The 11959-nt window shown below is 48.3% G+C and overlaps 1 long non-coding RNA gene across 3 annotated transcripts; it reads right to left on the reverse strand.

Moving 5' to 3' along the window:
* Nucleotides 1-311: 311 nt before the first annotated feature.
* Nucleotides 312-4722, reverse strand: LOC140001591 (uncharacterized). 3 transcript variants are annotated; one of them, XR_011806960.1, is made up of 3 exons: nt 3835-4722; nt 2807-2871; nt 312-1305 (listed from the first exon to the last, which is right to left on the reverse strand). It is a non-coding gene; the product is annotated as an uncharacterized lncRNA (long non-coding RNA). The 3 variants fall into 3 exon arrangements; XR_011806958.1 differs by having other exon boundaries at nt 312-1308; nt 3835-4187; XR_011806959.1 differs by having other exon boundaries at nt 312-1202; nt 3835-4017.
* Nucleotides 4723-11959: the final 7237 nt, after the last annotated feature.

Raw genomic sequence — 11959 nt, forward strand, 5'->3', positions numbered from 1 at the left:
CTGCGCTCCTCCTGAGCCCTGGGAACACTTTTTAATAAAACGTCTAATAATACGTATGCTCCCACTTCATCTAGAAACACAGCTATGGTGTGCAGGCTGGTACACGTGAGTGTGAGAAAATGCACATCTCTCCCTCCTGTGAGTGACCCTTCCTGCTACTTAGGACCTTTCCCTTCTTCACTTTGCCCTTCTTCCCTGTATGCCAGGCTCTGCCTCTAAATACCAGTCGGGTGCAAGATTTCAGGGCGATCTCTGCGGAAGACGTATTCATTCATCTGAAGTAGCCCCATGCAGTGCCCTCTGCGCTGAAAATAACATAAAATAATAATCGGAGGACTGTGTCTTCAGCACAAACCCGAGCCCAGAGTGCAGCCCACATCCTGGTCCTTATTCCGGCTGCCCCGTGAATCGGGCGTTTGTATGCGCCTATGTGAGTGCTAGTTATTGCGGGTGAACAAAAGTCTCCAGCAGCTCCTGAAGGCGCAACACTGGTGAGAGCAGTGAAAACAGCTCATTGTGGCCTCGCTGGCCACTAGCATGAAGGGCAAACTGTCTGCGGGAGCAAGTCGCCTCGCAGAGCGGCAGGGAGGGTGCATGGGACCCCACGCTGCTCCTTGTGGGTGCCCACAGGCGCACAGAAACACTCATATACACACACACACACACATGCTCCGAGCCGCCGTGCCCACTCCCAGGACACACGGGAGGGATATTTCCCCTGTGGTCGGGCGGCACGGCCATTCGTGTCCCCTCTTGGAGCTGCCCAAAACCATCCCTCGCCAATGCTCAGCGGGAGGGGTGCATCCCGCAGCCCACCCGGCTTCGCCCTGCCCCTCTTCCCCTGTTTAAGGATGTAGTTAAAGAAGTTCCTTACTATTATTATTATTATTATTATTATTATTATTATTATTATTATTATTATTATTATTATTATTATTATTATTATTATTATTATGGCTAGGGATATTGCTATGGCTGTTACTATTACTATTATTATTGCTATTACTATTTCCTTTCTTTTTTGAAAGTGAGAGGTCCCATCACCCGGGCCAGTTAGCGCAGAAACTAGCCGGTACACATACATTCATTTCTCCCCAGGGTGTTGCGATGGGGAAGAGGAGTTTTGGCTCGGTTACAGCTGATATTTTCCAAGCTAGCTGCTTTCTCAATACTCCGTCCGTGATGGTGTGATCCATCTCACCCTGCCACAGAGAAAAAAAAAAAAAAGAAAAAAAAAAAACACAAAATTTCTTCACTTTTCACAGCCTTTCGTGTATCATTCCTTCTTGCAGATTAAGTGACCGGCTGCTGAAAAAAAAAAAAAAATCACAAAGACTGTGAAAGGAATAAAACCTTAAGTCCATAAAGATGAAATGTAACGAGTATGTTGAATACATAACGCTGCTATATAACAGTTTCAATTAGTTGAGTAAGTCCTCTGTAACGTCTTGTAAAGGTGTAAGGACACGTTTACAGTATAAGCAACATAATGTTCTCAACTGTACGAGTTAATTATTTCCAGATTTATTTTTTTTTAGAAGTGAGTTTCACAAGTAAAGGCTCTGTCCGGGTATAAAACAACTGATGCATTTTTCCAACATTAAACATCTTGAGTTCATAATTAGAAGCGGAGGACAGAGTGGACAGTTAAATAATTGGACTTGGGGATTTTAGAGACAGCTTTCTCGAGACCATTCTGAAAGAAGTGAACAGGCTTTTGTCTTTATTGAGCTGCGGTTATGGCGACCGTGACTCCTTAGCTCAGATTTATCTCCACTAAACACAACAATACATGAGACAATAACGCCGCCTGTTCCAGCCCAGATAGGTAACACGGTTATGGGGAGCAAACGGCTGGGAGGGAGAGGAGAGCAGAGATTTTCACCGACAATCGCTAGCGCTATCAAAAAAGAAATTTTGCGGAGATGCCTATTTCTTCTTCAACTCCTCCAAACGCCTTGAAATGACCGCTGTAAAGTCTCGGGAATTTTGTAAGGTCGGTGCACAACCTCAGCTCTCCTCGCCAGCACCGTTGCCCCTCTCCCCCCCCACTCACAGACGCCCCATCTCTGTCATCCCTCCCACGGGCAGCCGTGGGGACCGCGACACTCCCCGTCACCGGTGGGGCTGGGACAGACCCCCTGAGGAAGATGTGGATGCCCTTCTCGGTTTCTTCCTGCCGTGCCTGCGTCGCTGCCCGTCCACTCCTTCTGCTTTTCACGCCATAAAGCTCGCCGGCTTGCGAGTACTTTGCGCCCGAGGAACTGAACTTACCCCCACCCCACAGCGGAGACGAAATCTCAGCCCTTCCCTCTTGAGACTGCGCTGCCTACCTGGAACCTTTTATTTCTAGCCGGCTCCCCAAAACGAGCTGCCCGAGCCCACATCCCTCCTGCCAGATCCCTTTATAATTTACCTAATATTTAATCACAATTTAATTTCCTTCGGAGCGGGTGTAAAGCCTCAGTGGGTCCAACCGGAGATGAAAAGGAATTAGAAAAAGAAGGATGGGATTTCCCACGCTTAGGCCTTTCCTATAACTGAGTCCAGGACCTAAAACTCCGTGCGAAAGGCTTGGCTTTAGCTCCCTGCGCTCCACAGCTTCCAAGCAAAGCAGAAGTCAAGGCGAAGCAGGGATCCATTGGTAAAAATCAACGCAAAAATTAGTTGTCACAGATTGATTGGCAATAAAAAGGCCCACAAATCCCCCTCACTTGTACGTGTTAACCAAAAGTTGTCTGATTTAAAACCAGGTGCTAGCAGTGTAGAAAATAAAGAGTTCCAGATTTCTCTTAAAAGTACTCACATATTTGCTAGGTTTTTTGCTCCTGAGGAACCTCGCTCACCTTGGGCTCGCACAGGGCGTCCGCACTGCAATGGGACCAGACAGAAATTCTGTAGAGGATTTTTTTTTTTAAAGCAATCAACTACGACATAACTTTTCGGAGGAAGGGCTTCCTAACGAGGAAACAGTCAAACATCCAGAGTCATTAGCCGATAGCGATGGGAAACCTTGGTCATTTTAATTTTTAATTTTTTGCATGCGTATATATGTATATACCTATTTATATACACACAATTCCATGCAAAGCTTCTCTAGATTCCTGTATGGATTATACACCAAGGCAGGCAGAGAGGTGCTTAACAGCGAGGAAGGTTTTCCCTATCCTGTCAGACGTCTAAAGGTGAATGACAGAAGTAGAAACCCTGGAGCCATGATTCTTTTTTTTTTTTTTTTTTTTTTTTTCTCCTTTTTTTTTTTTGTTTGTTTGTTTTTTAATAAAGTAACAGGAGCAACGAGTTTCTAATCTCTTTTGGTAAGAGCGTATTTGCGCTTCCAAGGGTGAGAAGACTGGGAACGTCTCTCTGACCTGGATGGGGATCATATATTGTTCTAAAGTAGAAATGTCAAAGTAAAGTCGTTTACCACCTGGACGTCCTTGACTTCGGATGATTAAAGTTTAATCCGAGGTGTGTGCACAGCTTTACCGTGTTATTTAAACACATCAAAGGTCATAAAGGGATTCCAATAGCATGAGTCGAACACCAGAAAGTGTTCTCGGTGGAGAAATCCGTATTTTATCCTAGCCTAAGCTCCAGAACGCTCTTTAAAGAAAAGGGAAAACAAAGAAAAAGAAAATGGGACGGACGGGGGAAAAGGGGATTTAATTTCTAAAGGGGATGCCAGACTTCAAAGCGGCTGGAGGGTCGCACTCGGGGGGGATACACCCGGGCGCGGACGGAGCCTTCGCCAACCATTAGCTGTGCAGACATCTAGTGGGAAACCCTCGCCACTGCAGCTCGGCCTCCTCCGCCCCGCAGGCAGGCTCTTACCCCGGCTCCTCGGACGCCCGGCTCCCGTCCTCTCCTCCGGCCGCCTTCTCCCCGCCGAGCCGCCGCCGAGCTGCGCGGAGCCCCGCGGGCGGCCCCCGCTCGCCCCCATTGGAGGCCGCCGATGCCAGCCCGGCCCCTCCCGGGCCCTGCCCCGACGGGACGGGCCCCCCCTCGTCCCCGTCCAACCCCCCCACGGGTCGGGCGCGGCCCGCGGCCCCCCGCGGCCCCCCGCGGCCGCGACCCCTCTGCCCGCAGCCCGCCGTGCTGCTTTGCCCGCTGCCGCGCTCGCTGTGCCACGGGCGGTGCTGCCGAGGCAGGCAGGGATCTCCCCCTTCCCTCCCTCCTTTCCCCCCTCCCTCTCTCCCCCTGCAGCCGCCGGCTCTCGGCTTCCCCTTGCAGACGGCCGATGGGGATCGATAAGGGGATGGGGACGGGACCGGAGCGCACCCCAGCTCCGAGGTTTCCTGAGAGCTTTCCTGCCGCCTCCTGCCTTGCATTTCTACCCGGAGCATGCAGGACAGGACGGCCGGAGGGGGGGGTCGCTAAATCACAGCCGTGGGCAGAAATTTGCCTTCGCGGCCCCCGCGGGACGGGGGCAGAGGACGGAGAAACCCGGGAGGGGGAAAGGCAGAGGTCTGCCCGGAGCTGTGAAACTTTCGCTGGCACCCGAGCTGCCTGCCGTGGGGGGCATCCCAGGCTGTCCCCGTCTAACAGGTGGCCTATGCTCGGCCGCGAAAGGCGTTTCCAAGCTGCAGTGAGTCCCACTGACACCAAAATCGCTCGCATTCCCCGCAGAGCTGGGTGGGTATTTTCTAAATGTGGTGGTGTAGTGATCTTCCCTCCCCCGGCCCACCTATCCTTTTTTTTTTTTTTTCCCCAAGGTGCTCGGATCGCCACCATCTTCTTAGTTGGTACCTAATCATGTAGCGACTGAAATACGGAAGCCCCATCACCTGCCCGAATGATGAGGATGCCGAGGGGTGGAGGCGAGGACATCTCCTCCACCTTGGGAGGACTCAAACTTCTGCTCTTCCAGCCCACACATTTGTCTTTGGGTTCCTTTTTTTTTTTTCCACGCGGGATTTTCCCCGTAGCCTGGTTCCTTTGTGAGTTCTGTAAAGGACACAATTTTCTTTCCACACCATGTATCAGAACCTACTTAACATCCTAAATACCACCTTCCTCTTATTCTTCTTCCTCCTCCTCTTCCTCTTCCTCCTCCTCTTATTTCCTCCAGTCGTCAGTCACCTGCAGTCCCGAAAGACTTCCCTGGCTCGCAGGGATGCTCCTCGCCTCAGAAAGCAAAACCATCCCTTTGGGTACCCAGAGAGGGGAAGAGACATCTTGCTACGAGCACGCGGGTTTGAATTATTAGGCTGTAAATTTCGTACCGTGATAAAAGCTTCAGCTGTGTTGTTCAATATTAAAGTTTTTGGCAATCGCATCACTTGTTTTTTCACTTCCTTTATCCCCCGCCTCAGACCTACATTCCCCTCTCACAGATTTCTGAGAAAATCTTTCATGTTTTGTTTTAATATCGCATATATACGTTTCAGGTTTCTCAACCGCTATACAAATAAGAATGGACATATGGCAGGAACATTTGATGTTTGCAAACGGGCAGAAGATACTTGCTAACCGATTTCCGCTGTGGAGTTATATGGGATTCTCTTTTTATATATAGGCAACTTTTATGTTAGCCGGGATATTCTTGCTCACAGTTTTTAAGGTTTCGGTCCTGTGGTTATTGTTAAAAAAAAAAAAAAAAAGTACAATCCATCATCCTCCCCTCCTGATAAACGCAACTTCATCGTAATGCTCTCACAAGAGTAGCTGTATGCACAACGCCTTCTTCCCAGCTGAAGTGGCAAATTATTTCTGGTTGGGTTTTGTTTCTTTTTTTTCTTTTATTTTCTTTTTCCGTGGTCTTGCCATCCTACTGAAGATACCTTATTGATGCATAATGATAAAAGATGCATACTGCTAATAGATGCATAATTAACGTTATTGAAAGCTAATGATGAAATGACGATTACTAGGTTAGATCGGCAGTGTCCGAGCTCCAGGGGAACTTCACCGCAAACTTGTGACCTCCCTTTTAGTGACCCCCGGGGTACTCACAGACGCGGAAACTCTCCCCCCGCAGTCCCCAGCTAAAGTTAATGGGTTCGACTCGCTGCCTCTCCTTTATTTGCCAAATATTTACATCACCCGAAGTGGTGATGACGTGTCTGTTCGTGCCTTCATCACCTCACAGTGGAGTTATTCCTTGTGGGTAACGCTTTGGGAAGGGTTACGGGAGCGAAGCGTCCCCCCTGCCACAGGTGGGCTCCCAGGCCGGGGCTGCGGTACGTGCCCCCGGCTCCTGCGGGGCTCTCCCAGCCTTGCAGGGGCAGGAGCCTTCCCCGCACATCTTCTCGTGGGGTTTCAGACCGGGGCCATGACGGACTTCTCCAGGTCGAGTCCCCGGACCAAGGATTTGTCGAGCAGAGGACACGGGGAACCCATGTTACATCCAGCTGTTTTTTTTTATTATTATTTTTATTTCTTTCTTTCTTCTTCTTCTTTTTTTTTTTTTTTTTTTTTTTTTTTAATTCTTTTTAGGGGGGCGGGTTGGCAGCGGGCTGCGCCAGGAGATGACAGATAGTCCCCACACACTCGGCAAGAGAAATTGCAAAGAAATATGGCTTTGTGAAAGTGGATGACAATTGGTAATTACTGGCAGGCAGCGAGGATCTTCCTCACAATGGGAAGGAAGTGGCTCTGAGCAAGGATACTCGGTCGCTGGCACAACGGCAGTAAAATCTGCAGGAAAGCGGCCTCGGGTTGCGTGCAAGGGGACTGCGGAATTTCTTCCTTTAGGTATCTGTGCTACAAGACCAAGGGGCATGCCTGACTAGCGACTAACCTTTATTGTTTAGCCGCTCGTTATTTCGCATGTCGCAGAGGTTGCTACGAAACCACTCCCTTTTCTCTGTGCCATTATTGGACTAAATATACTTTGGCTCCTGGGACGTCGCGAATTGTCTTCAGAGCGTGGGAACCTTGGCGTGTGCCCTCGGCTCCGCTCCGACCGCTTGGCACCACCATCCCTCCTTCTCCCCGGGTATCTCCCCGGCTGCTTGTGCTGGGCTCGGCCCCGTCCCTCTTGCCCCGGAGACAATGGGAGAGCCTGGCCCATTGTCTCCAGCTCCGTGCACACCCGCGCGTGGATTTGGGGGCACAAGGTGGCAGTGCCAGGCTGTGGCATCTGGGCAAGGACGGCGATGAAAAGGAGAGCCGGTGCGCCCACCATGAAGTCCCTGCCCCAAATGAGGAGTCCTGGTTAGTGCCCCACGCCGCCCTGCCCAGGTGTGGGCAGCTGGAACTGGTGGCGTGCGGGGTCAGTAAGGACCGACTCTGCTCCTGCCTTCCCCGAGAAACCACGAGGCTCAAACGCAGAGGTTTAAGTCGATTCCAGAGTAAATAACCTCTTGGAAGTACAGTCAGCTGTCGTGTATTTAAGAATCGGATTCAGCCTTCCACAGGGCCACATATGTAACTGCTTATCTAGAGAAGACATAAAATACAATAAGCTTTGGAAAAATTCATGATTCAGCAAAAATAAAGGGAGTAATATACTCACCCAGAGATGCAAGTTATCAGCTAGTGTGCATTTGGCTGGTGTTATGTTTAAAGGAAAACACTGTATAATTCCTATTTAGAGAATGTGTTCACGGTATGGACGGAAAAACATTAGTTCCATCTAACATGAAGAGTAGCAAACGTCTGTTGTTATTAAAGACAGCACGTAATATATATACCTGAGAAATGTACTCTAGGCGCTAGAAAGCATTTTCTAGACCCCGGTTTTACTAGCTTTTTACCGAATAAAATTTTAACAGAAATGCGTGTGCGTGGTGAAATGTAAAGCTAATTGGAGAACACGGGATCATATCACGGTATCGGGTAACTTTCTGCTGGGAGGTGGTTGACACAGGCAGCACCCACGGCATAAAGCAAGGGCAGTTCAGTGCTGCCGAGGACTCAGCCGAAGCCAGCTGGCTTTTTCTGCCCCGAACCCGCTCACAGAGCCGTGCAGATGGCGCCTTGCTGCTCGTGGAGCGCTCCCCGAGGGCTGTCCCTATGGGATCCCACCCACGAGGGGAGAAGGCTGTCGCCAAGCACGAAGAGGGATGTGCTTGGGGGTGAGGGAGGGTGATGGGAACCCCATCCGGGGACAGAGGGGTGCCCCAATCCCCTAACTCGATACAAGCACAATGTGCCAAGCAATAGGCATGGGTGTGGCCGTGCACACAAGCTCATACACACCCCGAAAGGGCTGAGGTGTACACGGCACCCACTGGGGGTGTGGGCTCTTGCACGCCATCAGAAGATGCCTCCCGTGGGCACCACAGCGCTGCAGGAGGGCGGCCGGCTGGCGGGGCCAGCAGCCCGGCACAGGTGTAGCGGTATAAAAGGCCCAGCCCCGGGTTTGGGGCCGCAGTCCAGCACCCTTCAAGGCCGGCCGGGCTGGCTTGGCAGGGATTTCGGTGGGGCGGGGAGCTCCAGGTGTGTCGGGCAGCCGTGCCCCTGCTGCCTCCCATCCGCACCGGGCTGGCCTAGGCAGAGCTGCCCGGGGAAGGGATAAGGATGGAGATGGAGATGGGGCTCCCGAGGGGAAGGGCAGCCACTTCTGCCCCTTCTTCCAAGCCCTGGGACAGTTGCAGAGTTTTGCCAGATGCAGGGTGTTGTATCTGAGGGGTTGTTTTTCCCTCCGCAGAGAAGATCCCCACCCGTGCTGAGGGTGTCCTGAGAAGGTAAATCTCTGCTCCTGCCAGAGTGTGTGAGCCCCCGGCCCTTGAAGGGTATTTCTTAAGATAGCCGTGATTATAGCCCCGCGTATGTACAGTCTCATCTGAGCAAAGGACTGGAAAAGTGAGGAAAAAGAGCTGTTAGACAGACCCAGACATTAGAGATAAACTGCCTCCATCAAGTCAACATTTTAATCACTAAAACCACTTCTGAAAAGGCAACCAAAAAAAAAAAAACTCTTGGAGAATGTACTCAAACAGCTGTCTTCCAGTAAAGGCAAACATGTCCAATATTTCCTGTATGACTTTTTTTCTCCCTTTTCTTTCTTTCTCTAAATGCTGCGCCCAGTTGCCTTTAGCACTACAAGCCTCGCTGTTTCCCCTAGGTGAAGATACGGCTTTGGTGTCTGCATCCAAAAAAATAAATAAATATAAAGACCCTGCAACTTCTCCAGGAGACAGCAGCGTCCACTGCTGCCACTGAGCCCTCCTAAAGGGACGCTGTGTACATGTCACGCTAGTACAGGAATGCTATGGTGAGAAAGGCTTTGTGGAAATGCTTTCTCCCGCATTGTTAAGGAAAGAGCGACTTCAGCTTCCCTCCGACAGCCTTTCAGAGGGAAATAAAAACGGCGCAAAGTGGGCCTGAAGCTCAGGAAGAACTTTTTTTTTTTTTTTTTTTTTTTTTTTTTTTTTTTTTTGTAATGAAAAAGGTGGAGGGATAAGTTTAATTGTAATCAGGCTGCAACAATACACCATGTGATCATGTGGTAGCAATTATTACAAGCTCCCAGCAGAAATAGAGAGAGGATATGCCATTGCAGCTCACTGTAGTCTGGGTTTATTTTCTTTTTCAAAAAAATATGACCCACTGATATATCTATCAGGCGAAAAATGATTTTACCCTTCAAACGCTAAATCCTGAAAACCGGAGGATAGCCCAACAGTATCAAGAAAGATTAACTCGACTATCGTTGTATTATCCATTGCTACTACCCGGCCGTACTAGAAAGTTTTTAACTGGAAGATGTAACTGACCTGATAAAAACTGCTGAAGTGGGTATCTACTCAGACAGCCTGGCCTCCTCGTTATCAGAATTTGTTAAGACTAAAATAAAAATGTTCTCGGGTTCCTTTGTGCGAACGGGGATAGCTGATTGCGAAGGAATCCGTCTGTTTGCATGGCAAGGCAAAATTAATTGAAATTGTAGGTGGGATTTATCACTGCATTCAAGCAGTCTGCGGCTGACAGAGAGCCTGCAAGGGCTTCTGTTCATCGGTGCATTTACACAACAGTCTAAGGGAAACATTTTCTGCTGATTACCAACATGTAACGACAGATTTCTTGTACTTTCATCCGCCAAATACAAACAGAAAATAATCTCACCCCCCCTTGAAATACGCTAGTGAAAATATTACAAAAAATAAAGTAAAATAAACAAAACAAACCTAGAAAAGAGACCTTGTCGGTGAGACAGAAATCAGGATCATTCCCATTTTCACTTTAAGCACTTGAAATACCTCCTGCGTGTTTTCTAGAAATGAAACAAGAAAAATAATACAGAGAGGAGTGATCTGAGAACTCGCTCCACAAAAATTACTCTGTGTCCCACACTTCGGGCAAAAGCAATTCCATTATTTTCAAGCACACCTTACTTATAGGAGGTGGCAACTGGAAAGTTTGGGTAGACTGAAGTAGGTAGGTCCGTACCTACTGTGCGGCTGAGGGTTTTTGTGACGCTTTTTATACCTAGCAGAAATGTGGGATTAAGTTTTTCGCAAATCTTCCCGGCGTTTTCCCTTTCTGCATTTCCTTTTACGAATTCTTCTTATTTTGCAATTATCTCGGACCCCCCCAGCACGCAGTGGGAGGGAGAGAGTTAAGATGTCCTGCGAACCCTGCTCGTAAAGCTGCTCAGTTCCATTAGAAACACATGAATATCCTGAAATACAAAGTGTCTTTAAAACGGACTCAGGAATGTTTATCTCAATCCTTGATGCTTTAGAAATTATGGACGAAACCAGCGGTGACAGTTCGCGTCCAAATTAACCTTCTGGCAGGTAAATTTCATTTGCTCATGAAAATCAAATTCGATTAAGGATCTCGCTCCTGCTATCATTTTACTCCTGCATCTTCCAAAAACTTCTGGACTCTGAAGGACAGAGAATAATATTAGTAACTAAGATCCTCTATCCTCTCTATTATCAGCGAAGATCTTTTAGCGGGTTTAGAGGGATTTAACTCTGCGACAAACACATATTTTCAGCAGTCAGTCACAATTTTTTTCTTAGTGCTCATTAATTAGCTCTAAACAATGGAGGGAAAAGTAAGAGTGGATTTCCTCTGACTACGCATTTTCTTCTGTATTCGTACGATTTTGATTATCCTACAAGAAATTAAAGCTCCTCTCAGTGGGGCACTCCTGCAGCAGGAACGTTTGTGTTATCACACAATGGGCTGCTTTTTAAGAAAGCTGTCTAGATAATCTGTGCCGACAAACTCGGTTTTTGCAAAACCTGACATTAAGCCGAACGTACTTTTTGGTAGCGTAAGCAAAGAGAAGTTGTGAGGCCTCTTCAGAAAAATGAATGGCCATATTTCTGTTACGTAGAGAGATTTACAAATCGTTTATATTTTCCCGTTTAAGGCCAAAATCCTGCGGTCCTCCCTGTGGCAAGGCTATCTTTGGCTTCGTGGCTCCAGAAGCACAAAGTGGCTTGTAAGGGACAAATTCTGCCCTTGCTTACACCTGCGAGGTGGGTCACCACTCGCAGTGCAGCCAAGGGACGAATATGCCACTAAAGCACATCGCAGTATCTCACATGGGCACTGCGGTGAATCTGAAAACCAGTTTAAAACCGTCTGGCTCTGAAAGGATTCTGCACCTTTTAAAATCCTCCTGCGGATCACTGTTGTTCATCCTCTTTGCTCCCTGAGGAATTAATACTCATTTTAGGGGAAACGACTTAACAGACGTATTTATCTCCGAGAAGCTTTACAGGCTATGTAAATACAAAGTGGTTCGGGGGGTTGCATGAAATCTCCTGGAAAATGCTGGCGCTCTATCCTCATTCTGTATTTGCTGTATCTTAATCTTACTTTACACGAAAGGGGGCAAAAAAGAAGAAAATCCTACTGGTCTTTCTGTTGCATAAATGGAAGCCTTCGATTACCAAGTTAATTTCCCAAAATTAAGTCTTTGTAGACAATGGCCAAATCCAATCGGTGGGTTCAAGTAAACTCTTCCTTAGTTTTGGTAGATTTAGCTAGCACATCTCCAAGCTTGCTTTGCGAAAAATAAAAGCTCTTCAAGAACTGGTAGAGAATGATG

Source organism: Anas platyrhynchos, chromosome 2 (genome assembly GCF_047663525.1).
Source record: "Anas platyrhynchos isolate ZD024472 breed Pekin duck chromosome 2, IASCAAS_PekinDuck_T2T, whole genome shotgun sequence".
Classification (NCBI taxonomy): domain Eukaryota; kingdom Metazoa; phylum Chordata; class Aves; order Anseriformes; family Anatidae; genus Anas; species Anas platyrhynchos.